Source organism: Camelus dromedarius, chromosome 5 (assembly GCF_036321535.1).
Source record: "Camelus dromedarius isolate mCamDro1 chromosome 5, mCamDro1.pat, whole genome shotgun sequence".
NCBI classification, from domain to species: Eukaryota; Metazoa; Chordata; class Mammalia; order Artiodactyla; family Camelidae; genus Camelus; species Camelus dromedarius.
The window spans coordinates 35,149,472-35,174,039 of NC_087440.1; the positions used below are offsets into that span (position 1 = coordinate 35,149,472).

The window sequence follows — 24,568 nt, forward strand, 5'->3', positions numbered from 1 at the left end:
TTTTTAAATTTGTATGTTTATTTATACATGTTTATTTAAAAAAATAAGTCACCTGTATCTCTACTAGCAGAGAGCTACTTTTAGTATCTTGATCAATATCCTTCCAGAAATACTATGCAGATATTGACAAATATATGAGATCAAGATGTCATTTTTATTTCCTCCTTTGATTATTTGCCTAGAAATACTGAAAACATTTTTGTATTTATAGATTTTTTGAAAAGAAGTTGGTTGTTGGATCATTGTCATTAAGGGTCTTACTTTGTTTTCTAGGAATCATGCAAGGCAGTGGGCCTCGGAATCCCTTTTAAAGATTCTCCAAGTCAGTTAAAGTCATCTCTTCGTATTTATGAGAAGACACCTGTTGGAACAGAAGCCAAAGGTATGTTATGGGAATGCCCAGTAATCTCTTAGACCCAAATTCCTGTTAAGATTCAGAGTTGCTTCTAGGAATTACAGAAGTAGAAAAAAGAGTAGAGTAATTCAAATGTAAATTATTTTATTCATGTAGGTGGGAAGAGACATATTAAGGGGAATTTAAATGTATTTTTCTTATGCTAACATTTGAAAATACTCATGAATGTAATTCTTCTGTCTTCTGTTTGTTCAAAGTGTTCTGTGACTTAGTAATTTTCAAGGTTGCACACTATTTTGTTTTATGCATGACATAGATACATCTACTGTTGGACATTTATGTTTTTCTAATTAATTTTTGCTGTAATGAATACTATGATGAACACAGTTTATTACTTGCATAGGCCTCAGATAATTTCATTAGGATGAATTCCTGAAAATAGAATTACAATGTCAAAAGGCGTCATATAAGACATTTGGTCTACTTTGCCAACTAACCTCTCGGAAACTTTTAGATTTTATTACCCTAAGTAGGACATGATTTTAATATGAAAATTAATGGGCAATGTATTTCTTTTGACTAAGCGTGATAATCATCACTGTTAGAGAAACTAAGGACAAATGTGGAATGAGTTTAATCCATTTCTGCAATTATCCTTCTCTGTCTGAAAATCCTTCTACTGATTCTCTTTTCTTTTAAAAACCATGAAGGGGATGTGACATCTCCTGTTGTTATTGATTATGATATCATTCATAATGTAAGGAAATCTATCTATCCATCCATCCAGCCATAGGAGAGAGTTTCGTCCTTCATAGACCATATGCTTTGTTTTCAGCTTTGGCGAATCTTTCCTTTTGGATATAGATTTTATATAGTGTAAATACACATATATGCATGTACATGCACGTGTATACATGTGTATGTATATACACACCTATGTATGTATGTGTATATATACTCACACACACCTTGTTTAGACCATATGTGAATAGATTTAAGTCTGAGGGGATTTCAGGAAACTATGTTACATGTTTTTAAGAGGCAATAGATTGTCATGTTCAGTACATATCTGCACAGGGAGTTAGAAAATACAGAAGACAGTCTTGGAGGTTGCATGGCACAAGCACCATTTGCATCATTATTACTATGTGTGTGGTCAGAATAAAAATGCCCACTAGGAAGTGTTACCGAGTCTAAACTCACTCTACTTGCTGCATGACAGGCCAATAAATCGAGAGATTGAGGTGTTGGGGCAAGGAGTAGCGACTTTATTTGGAAAACCAGCAGACTGACAAGATGGGGGTCTTACATACTAGAGAACCATCTTTCCCAAGTCAGAATTTAGGCTTCATTTGTACTAAAAAGGGGAGGAGGTGTGGCTGGTTGTTGCAAGCTTCTTGGTGTTGGGATCCTTTGTTCTTAGTTGCCCAGGTAGGTCAGGTCATGATGTCCCTGTGACCCTCTAATAAGACAAATGTTGTTTTCTGTTCTGCAACTTTTTAATCTTTATGTGAATGGGAAAGTGTTATAACCTTAGTAGTCAAACCCTTGCGAATGGGCTACTCTGTCTATTTCAGGCCTGTAGGCAACATTCTTTTACAAAAGATGTAGAACAAGCATGACTAAGCACCAGAAACAAGAGCACAGGGTTAAAGCCAAAGGAACAGATCTAATATGAAGTCAGATTTGTTCTTCCCTACTACAGAAGTATCTGACACTATGTTTCCTGTGACACCTATGTGCAAACCAGACAACTCTACTGTAGATCAAAGGAGGGATCTTTTATTCAAATCTCTAATCTGTGAGTTATCTCAACCATGCAAATTAAATCAGCATTCTGCTTTAAGGGCTCCTAAGGAAGAGTTTTCTATACTTTTCCTCAGGAATTCTTTAGAAAGTTTTCCTCTATAATTAATCTAAATTAGCTGTTACTTCGGATCTCTTAAGTATCTTTGCATTGTATTTTCTTTGTGCTTTCAAATAATGCATTCTCTACTCACAAGGTTATCCTTCATTTAAATTATTCCATTTACAAAATCTATCTTAAAATGCACAAATCTAAATAACCTTCTTCTTTTTCCTCTCTACAAAGAAAAATATGAATTAAAGTATTACCTTTTGTTTCTTCATTACCAAAGTTTTAAAATACCTCTTCAAAATGAAATTTTAGTTATTAATCCTTACTTTCAGTTTCCTGTACAAATCTAAGTGGTTGTTCAAATTTGAATTATTTACTTGACAGTTTCAATTGTAATTCAAAACTAATATGAAATATGCTTGCCTTGGTGAATGTAAAAATAAATATATCAAGGCATGTTTTTATATGCAGAACAGAAACACTAATTTATGGTAAAACATGCCATATTGTAGTAAAGCAACGTAGGATCACATGAGTCAGACTGTGTACAAGAGAACTGCATCAGTTAGATGTTTACTTAAAATTAAAATTTAAATTTACATATATTTACTTTAATATTTATATTCTTATGTCTTGTTCTGTATTAGGAGGCTGAATAAAACATACTTTGCCCATAATAAACTATTGTGATGAGTCATTTGGAGCCTAAAATGACACTTTTAATTTAGTCTCCTCATGGAGATCTGTAAATAGCTTTAGGCACTGTTAATATCTCTGCATTAGAAAACTATTTACTTTCAAATGATTCTTCTGGGCATAAAAACTCACAAACAATAGAAAACTTTTGTAAAGTTTTTTTTAGTCAGATTTTCTAGTATTACTTTCTCAGAAAGCTACAGAATATTTAACAATGAAGAAGGGTTGGATATTACCACTTGAAAATATTAGTTTGGTATTAAAGAGTTCATACACTCTAAATTAAAAAAACAAAACAGATACATTTGATGATTTAATGACTGTTTATTAATATCCATACTCTTCCTATCACTTATTTTTTGTTTTATAATTTATTATAAGAGAAAACAGGAAAAATCTTTTGAATCCTTCAAAAGTAATGTTTTCCTTTTGTTTTTCTTGATAAAATAATTGATGCAATTGAAACTCTCTATAAAAGTAAAAGGGTAGGATTTAAATTCGTGAGCATTTTTTTCTGCTTTGACTTTTTCTCGTTACCACAGATGATTGAGAGTTAATCATATACCTTTCCCTTAAGACACTCACATAAAATTGTGACATAATCTCTAAATTGTCACAGTCTATGTACTACTTATACTCTCTATCACTCTGTGATGACACCTGATGTCATCTGTTTCTCTTATTTTCATTCTTTCTGACTAAATCTTCCCTTAGTATATAATATACACAGCTTCCTTCCATAGGCAAAATGAATGTGTCTTGAAAAAATGTCAAAACTTTGACGAGATGGAAAATGTTTAATGCTTTCTCCAGTGCTGTCAAAATGTTGACATCTGACAGCGTGAGAAAACGTTTAATATTATTCCTGGAAGGCATTTGTAACTCTTGTCTATGAAAACTCTTCATTTCTTTCCTGTGGCTCCATTTTTACCCCCAAAACTTTAACCCTCAAGTAGCAGCCCATGGGTATTAGTTGTCCTTTTCAGCATCTCAGATTCAGAGCTGTGTGCCACTCATTCTGCAATTCCATAGTTATAGCCAACCTATATTTAATAGGATAATATGATGCAAAAATTGGTCATCCAATGGCATTTTTCTGCATGGCAGTGGTTAGCATCTACATGGCCGTGCTGTAAGTACTGATGGAGCAGAACGATGGAATTATTGTTTTGCAATTGTATAATACCATCATCTCCAGCCCTGTTTCTGTGCAGAGACTAAGAGGAATGCTGAAAAACAAAGTTGCCCCAAGGTAAAATATCTAGAGTATTATAGCAACTTATCTTAAAATATAAAGATGAATGTACGTGGCTACAGAGATTGGTGAAGAGAGATATAGTTGTCACAAGTCATTTTTTGATTGAGGTAGGATATGAACAGCCCACAATTTTAAAGAAATTGAAGAAGTTTTAACAAACAATCATAAAGATACAAGCATCTGCAATGAATGGTGATAAAATAGGTGGTTTGTAATGTTTGTAATTCTGCATGGTGCAGCAGTGTGAAACGATTTTATATGTTTATTTTTGACATGGTTTATTGTTGCTTTGCTCAGTTGTTTGTTCAAATACTTGACAGACCATTAGTCTAAGGAGTTCGATACTTTTAGATTCTGTGTTTCTCCTCTGATAACACCAAAGGATTAACATATTTAAATTGTGGTATAATTGATTTAACATTATGTTTTATAGTGCAAGAATCACTCTAAAAAACTAAAGCTGTTGTGGAAAGATAGGGAGAATAAAGTTCCAAGGTTCAAGCATAAATAAAATAGCAGCAAAGAGCAATTGTTTGAAGTGATGAATATTTCCATTACGGTTGTAGCTGAATTTCTACATTCAAAATACAGCCAGGTACAGACATAAAGATATCTCTAGTTTAATCTTTAATTCAGGGACTAAAGAAATAATAATAAATACATTAACAAGCCCTTGAATGATTTTGTGAACACGGATGTGTTTTAGAGTAATTACCATGACCATGTAATGTTCTTTAGGCTCTGATACTCTACTTATTAATGCCACGTCCAACTTCTTGAGATTAGCACGTGGGAGGGGGTGTATAACCATGGAAAAACTTAAGATCTTTAGGCTTGATGATAACACACATTCTATTCTGTTAAACATACAAATATCCAAAGTAACACTGTGAAATAGTGTCATGGACCTTAAGGCCTGGACCTAGTCATAAAAGTATTCAAAATGATATTATATCTTCTGCAGTCCAAAGACCACATGGTAGCTGTGGCATGTACTATGAGGCGTCATAGATAAAAGATTTTTATAGCTTCTATAAATGTTTTCAGATTTGATTGTTCAGAATTTTAAAATATTTTCAAAGTGGTCAGTACAGTTGATGTGGGATTTATTAAAAGAACCAACCACCAATACAATAAATAAAAATCAAGATGTTAATATCTTTTTAAATACGTTGTTTTACCTCAGGTAGATCCAGACTCAAAAAAACATTGGATCACAAGGCTCGCAGATAATCATTTTCACATTTGCTGAGCTAGTTTTCCCTGGCTTTTTCATATCCATTGAGGAAATGACTTTCTATGGATAGTAATGTAAATTTTGATCCCTTAAATGTGAAGAATGGTACAATGCATCTCTAATGAAAAAGGCTTTTCTATTAAATGGTTGTACACAGCTTTGTGGGGTCTGCAGAATTATTTCAAAAACTGTTGCAAGGTCCAATGAGGATTGGGTGTGGATCTGACCCCTCTGCCGCAGTTAAACTCTATTGAATAAGAAGGAAGGTGTATACAAAACTGTTTAAATGTGTTCTGTTAAAAAAAAATAGTTGAAAGACACCACCGTAAGGTACTTTAGCTAATAGAAGAAGGAATAATTGAGTATCACATTATTCTAAAAAAGCAATAGATAGTTAGAATACAAAGACCAGCCCATCCCTCAGGTCTACTCAGTGTAATAGAAAAGAAGACATAAAAACCTGTAGCTGATGAATGTGATTAAGCGGATGTTTTAAAATTAGGTAAAGATTTTTGCAGGACCAAAAGTAATAAATTTTTCCTTGGGAAAAAATGGGAGGAAATGATACTAATTTGATATTGAAAGGGTGTGAAGTGTTTCGGCCAACCTAAATGAAGTTGGGAAACATTTGAACCAAAGTGAACAAGAGCAAATTCTCTTACTAATTATTATTAATAATTAATATCAATGTATTATTAGTAAATGGTTAAGATATTTAAATTATAGTTATGTGCCTAGTACTATTAGTATTAACAATAATTATTGTGTCTAATACCTGTGGGACACTCAATATATACTAGTAGTATGCTACACATGAACTCATCTAATCCTCAACCAAGCTTGTTTGATAGGAACTGTAATTATTATCATTGTAATGATGAAAAAATTGAGATGCAAAGAAGTTACATAATTTTCCTAAGATCACATAGTAGGAGATAGAGCCAAGACGGATATACAGTCAGTTTATAGCTTCTGTAATCTCAATATATCATCACAACAAAATAGTAGTTTGAAATAACATGGTATATGAATATGTTGATGAAATATTTATCAGTCATTTCCTATATTCATGTGCTGTGCTGGACATTGGTAACACAAATGAATTACCTGTTCTTAAAAACTATGCATTCTACCTGGGCATATATGCACAAGTAATTATGCTGTAATAGGGTAAATAATAATAGCTAACATTTATACAGTCTTTAATATTAAAAGTGCTTTACATATATTAGTTTATCCAGTGCTCTTAAAAATTCTATGTCAGAAGAACTATTATAAGCCTAATTTTTCACTTAAGGAAATTGATTCCCCATGACCTGAAGTGACCTAAGACCTCACAGCTGGTAAATAATAGAGTCTTGCTAGATCCCCAGCAGACTAGATGCAAAGCCAATGCTATAACAAGAGATACTGGTTCTGTTATGGTATCCTCAGATTAGGGAAAAGTATGTATTTAAATATGTGTTAAAATCATGGAATTGGTTTCAGCTTGGAGAATAAAACTTGAAAAATATTTGCTCATAGCCTTAATAATAATGTCAGCCAAAACCCTGTTCACAACTTTCTCAAACCCACTGTAGAGCTCTAGGGTCACAGAATAATGAAGTAGCCCCAAATCTAAGACACAAGTTCTCACAGGGAGACATAAGACGTGAGCCCTGGCTTACCTGGGCAAGATGCAACCACACATTGGTAAAGATTTCAGTTAAGGTGATTAGCAAATCAGTGCAGGGTAGTCAAGTGTATGATGATGAGGGCAGGTGAAGTTCCTGGTGATGGCAAAGAGGAGACAGTCTTCACTCTGCACTCTGAATCCTAACAGGTGCTCCCAAATAACAGTTCTAATACATATGAATGAGTGAACAAACGAATGAATACAACACATATATAAGTAGGTAGAGGGAAACGGATGGATGGAAAGGTGAATGATAGGAAAATATTGATAAGGTTTTTTTTTCTGCTGCAGAACTGGATGAGGGAACAGTTGCTGGGGAAGGAGTGGGGAGAGTGTCAGGAAATTCCACTTAGAAACTTTCTCTCCTATCTAACTTATGGAACACAATCCTTAATATGTGGGAGAAAGGGCAACAGACATTGTTGCCTCTAGGACACTTATGAAAGCCCACTGGCCAAAGGGAACAGAAAGTGAAAACTTCACTCCTGTCCTGGGCTCAAAAGTGGTAGCAACACTAAGAATACCAGCTTCCTGAACTGTGGGATCTGGTTTTTACCTAAAGCAGAGATGTGATAAAAACAAGAGAAAACACACCACCTACCCACATCCTCATCTAAAATATCGCCTTCTACCAAATTCCCTGCAAGACACTTCTCTGATATGTAGTGTTACTGAGTCCAGAGTCATTCTGCTCGCCGTATGACAGGCCAAGAAATCGGGACACAAGGTGTTGGGGCAAGGAATAACGACTTTATTTGGAAAGCTAGCAGACCGAGAAGATGGCAGACTAAGTCGTGGAACCATCTTCCCACAAGTCAGAATTAGGCTACTTTTATACTAAAAAGGGGAGGTGGTATGCTGGGTTGTTTCAGACTTCTTGGTGTAGGAATTCTTTGTTCTTGGAATCCTTTGTTCTTGCAGCTGTCCATGTGGGTCATGTTACAGTGTCCCTGTAAACCTCCAACAAAACAAACATTATTTTCTGTTCTGCAACTTGTTATCTTTATATGAATGAAAAAGTGTTAATACCGTTAAAGGTCAGAGCCTTGAGAATAGGCTACCTTGTACATTTCAGACTATATGCAGCATTCTTTTACAAAACATGCAGAACCAGCAAGACTAAGACAGCACAGGGTTAAAGCCAAAGGAACAGATCTAATATTGAGTCAGATTTATTCTTTTCTGTTACAGTAGCATGAAGGAGAGAACTAAAGCTGAGGGTAGAGCAGACATTGGAAGGGAAAGTAAAACACGCAAGCGAACCAGCCCCTACCATGCCAGGTACAGCTAAAGGAATTTAAAACTTACGGTATACTGAGGATAGACACAGTAACAACAAACCTCGAACTCCTAATTGATGGACTCTAATCATCCACTCTAAAGGCCTAGCAGAAGAAGTGGCATGCCCATTTCCAGTTATAAAATTATTTGCCTCAAGTCTCCATTTTCCTGCATAAGATATAAATCTTTTTTTTAATAAGGAAAGTCTTTCTGGGGTGACAGTAATGTTCTGTATCTCGACAGGGGTTGGGTACGCAGATACATATTTGTCAAGACAAAGTTTACACTTGAGTTTTTATTTTTCACTGTGTATAAAATTTACATCAAAAGAAAAATATTAAACTTGAGTTTTTAGGTGGAAGTTAGTTGATGCCTACAATTTACTTTTTTCTCTTACCTATTTTAATTGAATATAATTGAGATGTTATATTAGTTTCAGGTGTCCAACATAATGAATTGGTATTTGTATATATTGTGAAATGATCACCACAATAAGCCTAGTTAACCTCCATCACCACACATAGTTATTCGTTTTTTTCTTGTGATGAGAACTTTTAAGATCTATTCTCTTAGCAACTTTCAAATGTACAATATAATATTAATTATAGTCACCGTGCTGTACATTACATCCACAGGACCTATTTATTTTATAACTGAAAGTTTGTACCTTTTGACCACCTTTACCCATTTCACCCACCCACCTATCACGCCCCCACCTCTGGCAACCACCGGTCTGTTCTCTGAATAGGTGAGCTTTACTTTTTGTTCCTTTTATATTCCACATGTAAATGAAATCATACAAGATTTATCTTTATCTAATTTATTTCACCTGTCAAAATGTCCTCAAGTTTCATCTATGCTGTCATAAATGGCAAGATTTCTTTCTTTTCTAAAGGCAAAAAAAATTCTATTGTATATGTGTATACTATATATATGTATATACAGACATACATAGATACCACGTTTTCTTCATCCATTCATCCATCAGTGGGCACTTAGTTTGCTTCCATGTTTTGCCTACTGTAAATAGTACTGCAGTGATCGTGGCATTGCATGTATTTTTCAAGTTAGTGTTTTTGGTTCACTCAGTTTGCTGGATTAAACCATCTTTTGTTGCATCAATGTGTGTATATAAATGTGTGTGTGTATGTGTGTATATATGAAAATTAAAAAAAACCTAAATGGCGAAAGGATACAGAGGCTTTGGGAGTGTGGCTTTTGCTGGGTTTTGTTTGTTCTTTGGTCTAAAGTGATGGGTCATGTGCTTGTTCAGAGAACCAGTAAAGAGGTCTAAGGTAAGGAGAGAGAGGGGCTGAGTGCCAGTGTAATCCTAGAGGGGATAAAGGAGGAGACGCAGGGAGCTGAGTTAGAGACTTGGCCTTGAACAGAAGTACAGGCTCATCACATTCTAAAGCTGTGACAAAATGAAATTAAGTATGAGCTAGGAAGGCAAAAAGCTTTAAGAGAAAGGAATCAGGAAGCTCTTGCCTGTTGACCTCAATTCAGTCAATAAACCAGAGGAAAAAACATCTCAGAAAATGAAGAGAGTGATGACCTGTCCAGTATGACACAATCTTTATTGAGAAGATATATCCCATGAGGTAAGACTAATACAGTCTTCTATTGAATGTTCTGGGAAAGACAGTGAATTCCATTTGAATATCTTTGAAAGGATCTGCCCACTGTAGCAAAAACAAAGATCTTTTTATAGTTTAACAGAAAAAAAGATTTAATCTATTCAGTGACTTTGGCTTGCTTGACATTTTTAATGCAAGTGTTTAAGCCACCTTTAAAGTTGAAAACAAAGAAGCAACACTAGAAATGTTCATGCCTGACGTATTTGGGAAGGATGAAAGAAAACAGAGCATCAGATTAAGTCTCAATATTCATGAAATCAAATTGTTTTTCTGAAGTAAATATTTTAATCTTGAATATTCAGTGTTTTCAAATGATGAGCTTCTTAAAGAGGATACCAGGGATGCATTAGTTCAAGAGCAGGAAGCTTAGTGTGCAAATGCTGAGCATCGAAATTTACCCGAGACTCGCAGAAACTATCCACTTCAAAGTGGAAAGGGATAGTGTAACCCGACTTATATAAATCAGATATTGAAATGACCAACTCCAGATTTGAAAAGAGAGCATATCCTCTTAACAGCAACAAAAATCTAACTCTAGCAGTCTAAAGATGTTGGCCTCCCAATGAAGTACAAATCCTAATAGAATCCCAGTACAATTCCATCCTCTTCCCTTCATTAGCTAATTAATAACCAGTTGATAGGCCTATTGTGGAAGCATTTACCAAACCAATTTCAGTGGCATTCTCTATAGACCACAGGGTTAAATGGTGTGGAACTATGGTAGGGGTGAGTTCTACTGTACAATTTACTCAAGCTGGTTTGAAACCACAGTATGATTCAAAGAGCATTTTAATTTTATTTTCTGGTCAACATTAAGCCTACTTTACTTCAAAATATTTTATTAAATCCAGTAATCAGAGATTTTCAGTGTAAGCTACTTAGATTGTTTCATATAACAATATGAAACAGTTCTAATAGTTTACTTATCAATTACACATCATTTGCTCAATTAACTGTTTGTAAGAAATGCTGATCCATTTTTATGAATCTAAATCTCTCAATTAATTCTATTAATTGTCTATTACAAAAATAGTTGCCATCCTTTGTCACAAAACCAAAAATTAATCATACTCAGTCCAACTTCCTAAAAATGTCCAATTTTTTAAGTGTTGCATTCCTTAATATCCATGTTTCAGTGAACATTCTTGAGGATCTAAAATAATTTGTACAGGGATAATTAGTTGTTTTTAGTTGTTAATACAACATAGTTTGAGTAAAATGTCTAAGTGACATTTTGCTCGATTGTCAAGGACAGTGGCTCAATTTCTAAAATACATGCTCTTATATTTAAACACTAACAGACAGATAAAGCAATCAGTTGGCTCTGTTTCTTGTCATAAATGCAAATATTATTCTAGTCTATTTTCTAAATAGTTTTCAGTATACACATGTGTTTTCCTATATGCTCGGTGAGTTGTTTTTCAGTTTTGATGAAAGTTAAGTTCAAGCAGGTCATGCCATCTCTCATCTATCTTCTATTTCCCAGACTCTTGTTTCTTCTAAAAATGGAATCCAGTTTCTGAATTTCTGCCAGTTTAGAGTGAATTTCTCTTATCTATTTCCCTAAACTGTGCTTTGCCTGAGAGCACATACACTGCAACATCTACAGGTTACATGGCGCCCAGCAAGGGTAGCCACACCCTGGTGGATCTGGCTCGTCCCAGAAGCTCTCTCTGATTGGTACCCTGTACTACCAACCAAATCCACAGCTAACAAGTTTTCTTGTTCTACTTAGCTTAGTGGGGGAATTTTGTAATTATTAAAATGAAACTAAATGCTACTAAATTAAAAACTGCATTAGGATCTTAAAGATGATAAAAGATGATTAAAAAAAATAACACACAAGGCAACAAGGCTTTTGGTCATAGGGCCACTCTGATAGGATAAAGACAGTGTTTGAGGGGAGCACAGGGCTGTGCAACCTATTATCTAAAGCAGCATCTTTGAGAATTACTGTAGATAGTATTTTATTAAGTGCCAGGATGAGCATGGCTTGTCATCATTTAGTGAAACTAAAACCAAAGTTTTCTTGAATGAGCAGTTGTCAAGATTTTCCATCAAAAAGCAAAAGGTGATAATTATCTCTCATGGAGAAAAAAGATTAAAATTTCAAGGTTTTTAAATAGCTATGGTTATTTTATTGTATTATTTGAGTGCATACCTCCTAAAGTTTTGTAGCAACTGTCAAATAGAGAAATGCAAAAAAAGAAAAAAATTACTGGCTCACATATACGTTGCCCCCAGTGCAAAGTCTTGAGTGACAGAGCAGTTTGTTTGAAGCACTGTATCTCTTTTGCAGAAAATGGTGTCTCTGCTGTAGAGGTTGGTATTGAGATTTTGTTTCTATGGAATTGAAATTCAGGGTATCATATATGGTAAATAGAACATATATTTCAAGGTCTAATTCATGTGATCAGAATCAGCTGAATATATGTTGATTCTGTGGAAGAAACACACAAAGTCCTACCCAATTAGAGCTGTATAGAATCTATATGAATATGATCAGGATATAAACTTATAGGCAAATTCCTATGTAAATGGCAAGGTTAGACGTTAAGCCCTGTGAGCTGTAAAAGCCAAGTCTGTGATGGTTACTGTAGTGTTTTCAGCTCCTTTTGAGAAAGTAACACTAGCATCTTGTGCCGCACTTTACTTCTAAGACATGTGACAATCAAGAGTGTAAATATCCATTTCATTGATTTCTTAATTAGTTTGTTATTGTTGTTATTTTCTCTACATCTGATTTGCCACAGACAGTGGGATTTTTCAGGGTACAGAGGGTATATCACAATTTCGTATCTTTACTTTTTTGTATTTATTTATTTTCGGTACTTGGGGAAACTGGTTTAATATGGACCACATGTGATATGGCTCTGGTCCGTGGTTGAGGGGAAGTATGAAAGCATTATTTGGAAAAAAGAGAAGAGAGAAAAATGGGAAAGTATTTTGATCTCTATAACGAAGAATAAACGCAAAATTGTTAAGAACTCCAAATATTGAAAAGAATGACATAATACAGATCTGAAAATGTGGGCATGACAGAAGTGCTAATCTTGAGCCTTTAGCATGTTAATGTAAATTACGGGTATAGACTCTTATGGTGCTGAATGCTGGACTAGTTGTGTGTAACAATGTATACATTTAAGTCAATCTATTAGACCAATTTCTTTATCATCTCACACTAGTACACAACAGTGGCATTTTGACACATCAAGCCTCTCTCTTTAGAGCAGCAAGCTGATACTCCTCTCTATTCTCACAGTAGATTTTTATCCTGATCGGTATAATCTTTGCATTTCATGGATTTTCCTGATAAGTGTCCTGTCTCATGATATGAAAAAGAGTTTACACTATTTTATAGTTTTCCATCAAGACCCTTTTTAACCTGCCTTATTGAAAAAGTGCTCATCTTGAGGGATCAAAATGGGAAAAAAGAAACCTTAAAAATTATTTTGGAAGTTACAATGTTGGGGGAAAAGCTGATGTGGTAACATCTCTCTATGTTCCTTTCTTTGTGACTGGAAGAGAGCCATTGACTTGTGCTCTGCAGATAGAAAAAGAAAGTTCTGGATGATTACTGTCATTTAAAAAAATAATATTCCATGGGCCATTAAGAAATTAAGAAATGCTGCCTTTTATTTCCTTGCGGTGCTTAAGAGAGAGATATGATAAATCCATTAAAGGAAGATTATCATAATAATAATCATAACCATAATCATGAGTGACCATCCTGGTAAAGCAATTTACTGTTGACCAAGGTTTTATCTACATGCTTCCATTTGTTGTTACAGGAAGGTGGATATAGTACTGACCAGAAAGCACACTGTCTTCTCTGGGAGTTGGATTTTACCTTATATAAATGCCTAAGTAGCCCAAGTATGTCTCAGGATGTTTTGGTAAGAGGGCACTTTTGCTCCTCTCTCACAATACTAATTTGATCCTTTTAATATTTTCTTTGCTGTGCCTTACTTAATTTCCCTAGTATGGACTTTGAGGGCATTTATTGACTTATTAATATTGTCTCTGTGTCAGTCAGCTTGCCTAGTATCTAAAGGATTGTTGGTGCTTTAACAAATACGTGTTGAATTAAATTTAACTAAATAGTAGCATTTCCTTCCAGGGTACATTTTTGGAGATTTTAATAAGGAAAGCTTTCCTGTCAATTTATCTTCAGAGGCAAGGGACTCTATTGGTAAATTTTATGAGTGTTTAAGGGAGATATTGAATTGCCTAAATGAGCTGAGAAAATACTTTCTAAAATGAATTATTTTGTGCTGGCAAGGACTCCCTCCCTAAGTAAATAAGAAGAGTGATGTTTTTTCCTTCAGATAACCACATGGTGTAAACAAGGGGCCTCACATAAACTATTCCAACAGAGAAGGAGCCTAATACTTTGAAATAGTCTGGCCAGTGAAGTATTCCTGTAACACAGGCATCCTTCTGAGAACAATAAAGTGTTTCTTTCAAGTGTGTTAATAAGGTCAACTGGCATTTACGCTAAGTCAGATCACTCTTTTCAACATTCTCTGCTAACTCCAGAAATTCATTTTCATTTAATTCTGAAAATGTAATCACATCAATTTGAAATTTTAAGCCTTCCTCAAAAATATTTTTAATAATGACCCTTTTAGATAAAATGAGTCAGATTTATCCTGAAACATAGGACAGTAGTGATGCCAAGGCATGGTATGTGGATGTACACACGCACATGAAAATATAAACCAAAATCATATCAATAGCAGTGAGGACTACATTTTAGTCATATTCAATATGGTATCCACCAGTTGGTGCTTTATCTAGCCACACTCAGGGCTTTTCCCAGATGTGAAAAAATCGCTCCCTAAAGTATGAGCCTGCACCCAAGAAAGTATGATGAATCTCAGTACACCCAAGAATGGTTCAGCAAATGCAGTATTGGTACACTGTGTGGCTGGGAGGCCACATTTGACCAAACTCTATGTCCTAATCACATTGAGCGCTATTTCAAAGTTAATGTCAACAGCAACAGTGAATGTATAACCTCTAAGTACCCAGTATTATACCAAAAGAATTATGAAGGTAGATATTTAGAAAAAGTATTCCAAGGCAAGATCCTAGGTGTTTAAGTAAAAACTGCTTGGAATTTGCTTTATTGTAATATACTAGCAGTTAGAGACCTCTGTTCTTTTGGACTAATGACTTCTTCATTAGTATGAAAACTACTTGTATCTTATTTATTTATTTTTTGTCCTAGACTCAGATCATTATATTTCACTTAAGATTATTCTATACAGAAATATTCTTTCAGAGATTGAAAAATCATGAACAAGACAAAGATGCCTACTCTTACCACTTCTATTCAACATAGTACTAGAAGCCCTAACCATAAAAATTAGGCAAGAAAAAGGAATAAAAGATACCCAAAAGAAAGGGAAGAGGTAAAATTGTCTCTGTTGGCAGAAGACATTATTTTTATACGTGGAATACTCAAAAGATTACATAAAATCTGTTAGAACTAATAAATTAACTCGGCACAGTTACAGAATACAAAATCAGTAAACAAAAATCGGTAGTATTTCTACATGCTAAAAAGGAATGCTACAAAAAGGAGATTTAAAAAATTCCAACTACAATAGCATTACAAAGAATAAAATATTTAGGGATAAACTTCAGGAAGTAAAATACTTGCACAATGAAAACTACAAATGTTACTGAAAGAAATTAAAGAAGATACAAGTAAATAGACATCCTGTGTGTATAGACTGAAATGCTTAATATTGTTAACATGTCAGTATATTACCCACCGTGATCTACAGCTTCAAAATGCAGTCTCTATCAAAATTCCCATGGTGTTTTTTGCAGAAATAGAAAATCCATCATAAAATTCACATGGAATCTTGAAAGATCCCAGATAGCCAAAACAATTTGAAAAAGAACAAAGTTGGAGGTCTTATGTTTCCGAGTTTCAAAACTTACTACTTATCTACGGTAATCAAAACAGTATGGTTTTTAGCATAAAGACAAGAATATGGACCAATTGAATAGAATAGCCCAGAAATAAACCCTAACATATGGTCAAATGCTTTTCAACAAAGTCCCAAGAGGGAAAGAACAGTCTTTTCGATAAATGGTGTTGGGAAAACTGAATATTCACATGCCATAGAGCAAAGGTGGACCCTTACACCATATATAAAAATTGACTCAAAATGAATAAAAAGTGTAAACATTAGGGCTAACCCTGATGTTCTTAGAAGGGAATATAGGGCAAAGGCTTCATGACATTGGATTGGGCAATAATTTCCTAGATGTGATACCAAAAGCATAAACAACAGCAGCAACAAAAATAGATGAATTAGACTTCATGAAAATTTGAAACTTTTGCGCATCCAAGAACACAATCAACAGAATGAAAAGGCAATCCACAGAATGGGAGAAAATATTTGCAAATCATATATATCTGATAACGGGTTAATATCCAAAATATATTTTAAAAGCTCCTACAACTCAAAAACAACAATTAAAAAACCCCAGACAATCTGGTTTTTTAAAATGGGCAAACGACTTAACAATGTCCACTAAGTCTTCTCATGCTTTGAGTTATTCAGTGGTTTTCTTAACAACTTTGCTCATAAGGATGTGCTTGTTTACACTTTCCATTTGCTCAGTGGCAATTTTTTTTTCTGATGAGTGTGCTTTATCTGTTTGTTCTCTTTCCTGAGCCTTTGCTCGGCTTATTTTGTATCATCTTTGTGTAGATAGGGTTTTTTCCCACATGTTATCTGTGAACGAAGTGAATTCTTATTAATTCAGCTGGTAGAAATTAACTCTAGTTTGTACTAGACACTGCTCTCTCTCTGAAACATAAATGTGCGTGTGTGTTTGTGTATATGTAGGGGAGTCATTTTAATCCTTGTTTCTTACCATTACATGGGGTTAACTATTGTAGGGTTGCTCACTGTTAAGTCTACCTACTAAAAATGACCTTGCTGGTGCACTGCATTCTAAAATGATGGTGGCTCACTCACACAGGACCACCTCCCCTATTACTCAGTGATACCCAGCAGGGTCCAGCGAAGAGTCTACCACCAGCCCGGGCATACAATGCTTGTTTTGGCCCTCAGGATATACCATTACTTTAGCTTTTAGCATTACTTTACCATTTACTTCATGCCATTACCTTTTCCCACATCCTTGTCAACACTTGTTACTTGTTGTCTTATATAGCCATTCTGACAGGTGTGAGATGATACTTCATTTTGGCTTTGATTTGCGTTTCCCTGATCATTAGTAACGCTGAGCAACTTTTATGTGCCTATTGGCCATCTGTGTGTCTTCTTTAGAACAATGTCTATTCAGATGCTCTGATCATTTTTTAAACGAGTTGTTTGTTTTTTGAATGTTGAGATGTATAGTTTGTTGTATATTTTAGGCAGTAACCCATGATTGGATATATCATTTGCAAATATCCTCTACCATTCAGTACATGGCCTTTTCATTTTATTGATAGTTTCCTTCCCTGTGCAAAAGGTTTTTAGTTTGATATAGTCCCATTTGTTGATTTTTGTTTCCCTTGGCTGATGAGACATATCCAAAAAATATTACTAAGACTGATGTTTAATAGCTTATTGCCTAAGCTTTCTTCTGAGATTTTATGGTTTCAGGTCTTACATGTAAGTCTTTAATCCATTTTTAATTTATTTTTGTGCATGGTGTGAGAGAGTAGTCCAGTTTGCTTCTTTTGCATGTAGCTGTTCAGTTTGGATCAATCCAGTTTGGGGCTTTTCCTGGTTCCTGGACCTGGATGTCTGTTTCCTTTCCTAGGTTAGGGATATTTACAGCTCTTCTGTCTTCAGATACGTTCTTTGCCCCCTACCGTCTCTCTTCTCCTTCTGGGACTCCTATAATGCAAATGTTAGTATGCTTGAGGTTGCCCCAGAGCTCTCTCAAATGTCCTCATTTCTTTCTTTTTTTCTTTTTTTTTCTCTTCAGCTTCAGTGATTTCCATTACTTTGTCTTCCTGTCATCTAATCTGCTGCTGATTCCCTCTAGTCTGTTTATTTCACTTACTGTTTTCTTCATCCCTGTTTGGTGGTTCTTTACATTTTCTAATTCTTTGTTAAAAACCTCTAACTCTTCACTCTGTTCATCTAATCTTCTCCTGAGATCTTTGAACATCTTTACAGTCATTACCTTGAGCTCTTTATTGAGTAAATTGCTTATCTCCACTTCACTGAGTTCTTCTGGGGTTTTATCCTGTTCCTTTGTTTGGAATGTATTCCTGTGACACCTCATTTTGCCTAACTTGATGTTTTTATTCCTTTGTATTTGGTAGGTTGGCTATGTTTCTCAACATCGGAGAAGCAGCCTTTTGTAGGAGACATTCTGTACATCCCAGGAGTGCACTCCCCTCTGGTCACCACAGTGATATGCTCTAGGGGCCCTTCCGTTGTGGTGGGCAGAATACTGTGGGTGGTGTGGTAGGAGTTGCTGGCTCCCAGTCTGGCTGGTTGCCAAGTACTACACAGGGCAGGGGCTGCCGATTGCTTTTGGGTGGGACCAGGTCAAGAGGTAGCTGTCTGTGGATCCCTGAGGCATTCTGGGGCTTGTGCTGGCCCACTGGTGGGAGGAACTGAGGTTCCATGGTGGTGGTTGTGGGGTTGGTGGTCCCAGATCAAGTGTTGGCCTGTTGGTGGATGGGGCCAGTTCCTGACATGAATTTCTAGGGGTTCTATGGTGTCCCAGAGCTGGTGGTGGCCCACTGGGGATTGGGACTGGGTCTCAGGGCAGCTTATTGAGGGGTCCAAGGTGTCTTAGAGCTGGTGTTGGCCTGCTGCGGATGGGCCCAGGATTTCTGAGTTAGTGCTGGCCCACTGGTTGACAGAGCCAGGTTCCAGGGTTTCTGGCTGCAGGGCTTTGGGGGTCCTGTTGTTGGCCTGCCGATAGGCAGAACTGTTTTCTGACATGGCTGGCTACAGTGTTTGGGGTGTCTCGAAGCTGGTGTCGTCCCTCTGTCAGGTGAGGCTGGATCCTGGGGCAGCTGACTGAGGGGCCTAACGCGTCCCAGATCTGGTGTTGGCCTGCTAGAGGGCAGAGCTAGGATCATGGCACTGGTGTCAGCCTGCTCACGGCTCAGGGCTGGTTCCTGCCATGGCAGGCTGTGGGGCTCTGGAGGTCCTGGGACTGGAGTCCACCCACTCACTAGTGGTGGGGCCAGAACCCAGGGGATCCCAGGGCTTATAAGTCTGCCCGCATGCTAGCACCAGTGTTCTTGTGGTAGAACAAGCTTCCCAAAATGGCTTCCACCACCGTCTGTGTTCCCAGGGTGAGCTCCAGTTGCCTCCTGCCTCTCTGGGAGGCTCTCTAATTTCAGCAGGTAGGTCTGACCCAGGCTTCTTTCAAATTCCTGGTTCTTCCCTTTGTCCTGGAGCATGTGATTTTGTGTGTGCCCTTTAAGATGGGAGTCTTAATTTCTCACAGCTCTCGATTTTCTGGAAAGTAAGCCCTACTGCCATTAAAAACCAGCTGTTTTAGGGACTCATCTTCCCGGTTCAGGACCCCCAGGCTAGGGGTCCCGATGTGGGACTTGGACCTCTCACTCCTTGGGGAGAACTTCTGCAATTGCAATTACCCTCCTATTTATGGGATGCCCACCCAGAAGTATCTTGACTGTAAAACAACTCAGCCCCTCCTACTATCTCATGGTTACCTCTTTATGTCTTGTAGAAGATATTTTCTGATAAGTCTTTCCAGCCTTTCTCATTAATAATTACTCTATAAATATTTGTAATTTTGATGTGCTTGTGGGAGGAAGTGAACTCAGTGTCTTCCTATTCCACCATCTTGGCCACACTCTTACAAGGTTACTTGTGCCTCAGGAACATAACAAAGTACCTTAATGAAGATTGTTGTTCAAATCCTAGCCAGAAAACTTCCATAAAATATTTTGATTTTAATCAGAAAATGTTAAGAATTATTTGTTTAGAATTATATTGACACACATACACATTTACTCACAACAAACTGTTAATACATATAAGGCTTGTTCATCCTTCATATATGTAAAATAATTAGGAAATCAACAATTCAGCATTGGTGCCAGCCTCAGGCAACATTTTAGGGTCTCATTAAGAGCATCATAATGATCAACTGGTAAATCTGTATTTTGTGGCTTAACAGAGGGAGAAATTTGATATATAACAGTTCTCATCACTTTAACCAGTGAGCATTGCACATTCATTGAATGTGTCACAGAAGTGATAATATTCAGTACTTGTAAAATTCTGAACTGGTAACAGATGCCACCAATTTCTGCCTGAATGCTCACCTCTGACCCTTCCAAGCATGAGTGGATCATATTTTCCTTGGTTCATTAAATATACAGCCATCACACTTACCCATTTCAGAGTCACTTACACATTTACTAATAACCCATTGAAAATATACCAATTCTACTAATCGTTGGGTGGATCATAGAAATCATACATTCCAACTTCCTGTCCATTGCAGGAATACCTAATATAATGTGTTGATTTCAGTTTTTATTTGAGCCCAAATAGGAATGGTGAATTACCTCAAAGACAGTTCTTTACGATTTTTGGATAAATGTATATATTCAACTCCTCATTATAGTAAGTCTAAATGAACACTCTTTCTATACAATCTATTTCTTTTTAAACTGTTAGCCAAGTAGAATAGATCTTTCCTTTTCTGTATGCTAGCACTTCATATTTGAAAATGACTCTCATGATCTCATGAGGCTTTTGTGTTTACTGGTTTCCAGGATAGAGATCCCTAGTTCCTTCAGCTATTCTTCACATGACACAGTTACCCAGACCACCATCCCTTCGGTTTCTGTTGCACTCAATTTAATTTTTTTCACGTGAATTTCCAAAAGGTATCTTCCTTATCCCCTATTTGTACAGTTTTTATTTTTAATGTGGCTTGCCTTACATTTGTCACTCTTAAAACTTACCTTTTCATGGTCCTTAATTGCCACCTCTCAAGACCACTTGATTGTATGATACAGTACATTAGCATCTCATTGATTCTGCCAACTGCAAATTATGATAAGCATGAGAAAACTTAGTGGTCTGATCAAAAGCTTCAGCCTGTGAAAACAATTGTTTTACTTTCTTTCAACTCAGTATGAATTAGCCATATGATTGGACAATTTAACAAATTCCTTATCATTTTATAGTGCTTTTAATATAGGTTAGACAAAGGAGACATTTGCTGTTCAGTACCGTTGGAGTATTTGTGGGGCATGGGATATGTTTTGGTTGCCATACTTTAAGAACTGACAAACGTGCAAGACTCCACTTCAGTGGAGTGGGACAGTGGAGTCTGTCCCTGGGTCGACAGTGGAGTCTGTCCCTGGGTCCACAGTGCTAATTCCTCCACTTTCCACCCTCTTGGATTGATTTCTCCCAAGGGGCATCTGCAGCCAGCAGTGACTTTCGTCTGTCAATAGCATCTCTTGCAACCTGGTCAAAAGTTGCTGAACATCTAAGATTTGATAAAGATTTGGGTAAATATCGAAGTCAATATCTTGGTATATTAAACTATACATCACATAGCCATGTCATTTGACCAGTGATGTGTAACTGCTGCAAAGGGGCCCAGAGTGTTGAATCTGCAGTTTCATGTTGCTTGGGGACAACCCAGTCCTCAAGACTCCGTCTTTCTAATAATGGTGAATAACCCAAAATTCTTAAGAATGGCAGGATTTGGAGAAACAGCATCAGACAGCCTTCCTTTACATTTGACTATTGCTCCTTGGCATTCATTACATTCAAGTCATAAACAATATATTTGGCGATACTTATATTCATCAGGAAAGGGTTGGTTGCTGTGTTGAAAGCGGAGAAAAGGTTTTATATGCACCTTGCTCCTCCTCCCTAGTGCCACAGGTATGTTAGGATAGAAAGGTTTCTAAAAGGCTAGAGTTTTGGGGTTCTAATCCCTTTTGTGAACCTCTTTGCTAAGAGGTAACTTGTAACATCCCAGGAATTCAATGTTAACCATTGCAGCAGAAGTAGAAATTTACTTGAATTTAGTAATGTGCATAATTTGGTTTTGGCCTGAGTTTTTAATGATTTTGAGAATTTTCCTACAAACGGGAAATGTTCCCAGAAACGGAGTCTGAAACTATCTCTGCCTTTTCTTATCTGCCTCCAGCAGGCAACATGGTCTGAGGTTAATCTCTTTTTCACCAGAGCATAACTTATTCTTTGGAACTTCTCTAAAACATTAGCTACAAGATCCTTCAGAACCTTACACTCACTAAGCACGGGATCCCTTACGCTATAGGGGGACAATTTAATTACTACTTAATGTACCACATATATCAGCACAGGATTGAGAGGGGTATCTCCTGACTGTCCACTTCATAACCTTATGTAGTTACGAACGTTTACTATGTTGCGTTTTCTGTTTTAGTGAGACTCATTTGGTTGTAGATATAGACACCTACCCGAGTTACTTAGGAATATTAAGGAAGTCTATTACAGTAACAGGTTTTAATTTCAATCCCTAAACTTGGATCCTGAAAGAACTATAACTGTCTTCTATCCTCTAAAAGCAACTTAAATTTTGATTCTGTGTTGCCTTTCACTTGGGGGGAAATATAACTTATTTTAAATGTGTCATGTTGGTAATATTAGATGTACTTCCCCAAGTTTATAAGAGTCCAGAGTGCTCTGTAGTATCAAGAGGCTGGAGAAAGGGAATGATTGGGCCCTTGTTCATCAGTCATCTGGTTACTGCTGGGACATCCATTGTCACCAATGCTTAGATCCCTTCAGATCTTGTCCCTCTGCTGACTGCAAACCACTCTTGCAGTAGAAGACATTTTGTACCTACGGACTTGTCTGTCAAGACATATCATGTTGTTATATCCTCTCTGGTGCAGGCTGTTTACATTCCCTGGTGGCACCACCTCTTTTCAATACACGTGCTCTTCTATTCTTAGGATCTATAGCACTCTCTTTTTGGGGATGAATTATACCGCTTCTTAAATTCATGTTGAAACTCTAACCTTCAGTACCTCAGGGTGTGACTGTATTTATAGAGGTAATTAAAATAACATGAGATCATATGAGTGGGTCCTGGTCCAATATGACTGGTGCCCTTATAAGAGGAGGTTAAGAGCAGAGGCCCAGAGAGAAGACAGTGAAGAGAGAGAGAGAAGACAGCCATCAACAAGCCAGGAGGCAAGCCTCTCTCTTTCTTAGCTGTGCAACCTGAAGTAATGGAAGAGAGAGATTTATTTAACTTGTTTTTTTGATAAATACATATAATTTCTCATTTCTGGCCAAGATACTTCACTCATATATTCCTTTACCTTTAACTCGTCCAATAAACTCTCAAAGTTCTCCTTATGTATAGTTTTGGGAACTAAAAGCAAAACCAAAAAGCCACATATATCTTCAAACTATATTTTTCTTCTTCCCTGTTGAGATCCAGACCTCTCTTGAAGCAGTGTGCCCAGAGCTATATATTTACTTGAATAGAGGTACGGGAAAGGGAAACACACAGAAAAAAATACCAACATCTTACAATATTTTTTTTTATCACACATGTAGGATAAAGCTGCAAACTCAAAAATAAAGAAAATTTACAGAATTACAGAATCCTCCTATGTCTTTTAAAATGACTTATATTGATTTTTTCTGCCTTTATTGTCCACTTTCTTTTCTTTACTAATTAATATCCTTCTCTTTTTCATAATTTTACTCCATCATAACTTGTCCTATATTGGCTACCATCTTTATTGTATGTACCTTTTTTTCTATACAATAGTCCTAGAAGTTCTACTCTCATTGTCAACTCCAGTAGCCCCTGAATTTAGATTAGTTGCCCTTGGGTCAAGTACCAATTACAGGAGGATAAGACCTAGTGATACAGAACACAACACACCCTTCTGTTACATTTCAGTGGCCTGGTACAGCAGGTGGTGAGGGAGTGAGGGCCTTGGAGGATGCAGCATGACATGAAGAATGCAGGAGGTAAAATTAAGAAGTGACCAGGGCAATATTACAGAGCTACAGTACTCAAGACAGCATGGTATTGGTATAAAAACAGACATTTAGACCAATGGAACAGAATAGAGAGCCCAGAAATGAACCACAAACTTTTGAGTAACTAATCTTCAACAAAGGAGGCAAGAATATACAGTGGAATAAAGACAGTCTCTTCAGCAAATGGTGTTGGGAAAACTGGACAGCAGCATGTAAATCAATGAAGCTAGAACACTCCCTTACACCATACAAAAAAATAAGCTCAAAATGGATCAAAGACTTAAACATAAAACAAGATACAATAAACCCCCACAAGAAAACATAGGCAAAACATTATCTCACATATGTCTCAAAAATGTTCTCCTAGGACAGTCTACCCAAGCAATAGAAATAGAAGCAAGAATAAACAAATGGGACCTAATGAAACTTACAAGCTTCTGCACAGCAAAGGAAACCATAAGTAAAACAAAATGACAACCTATGGAATGGGAGAAAATTTTTGTAAATGATGAAACCCACAAAGGCTTGATCTCTAGAATATATAAGCAGCTCATATGACATAATAAGAAAAAAA

General features: G+C 36.4%; 1 long non-coding RNA gene across 1 annotated transcript in view; it reads left to right on the plus strand.

The window, feature by feature from the left end:
* LOC105094197 (uncharacterized) overlaps positions 1-24,568 on the plus strand; it is a 1,056,246-nt gene that overhangs the window by 904,085 nt on the left and 127,593 nt on the right. The window contains exon 21 of the long non-coding RNA XR_004137286.2: positions 274-382. This is a non-coding gene — a long non-coding RNA (uncharacterized LOC105094197). The remainder of the gene's footprint in view (positions 1-273; positions 383-24,568) is intronic.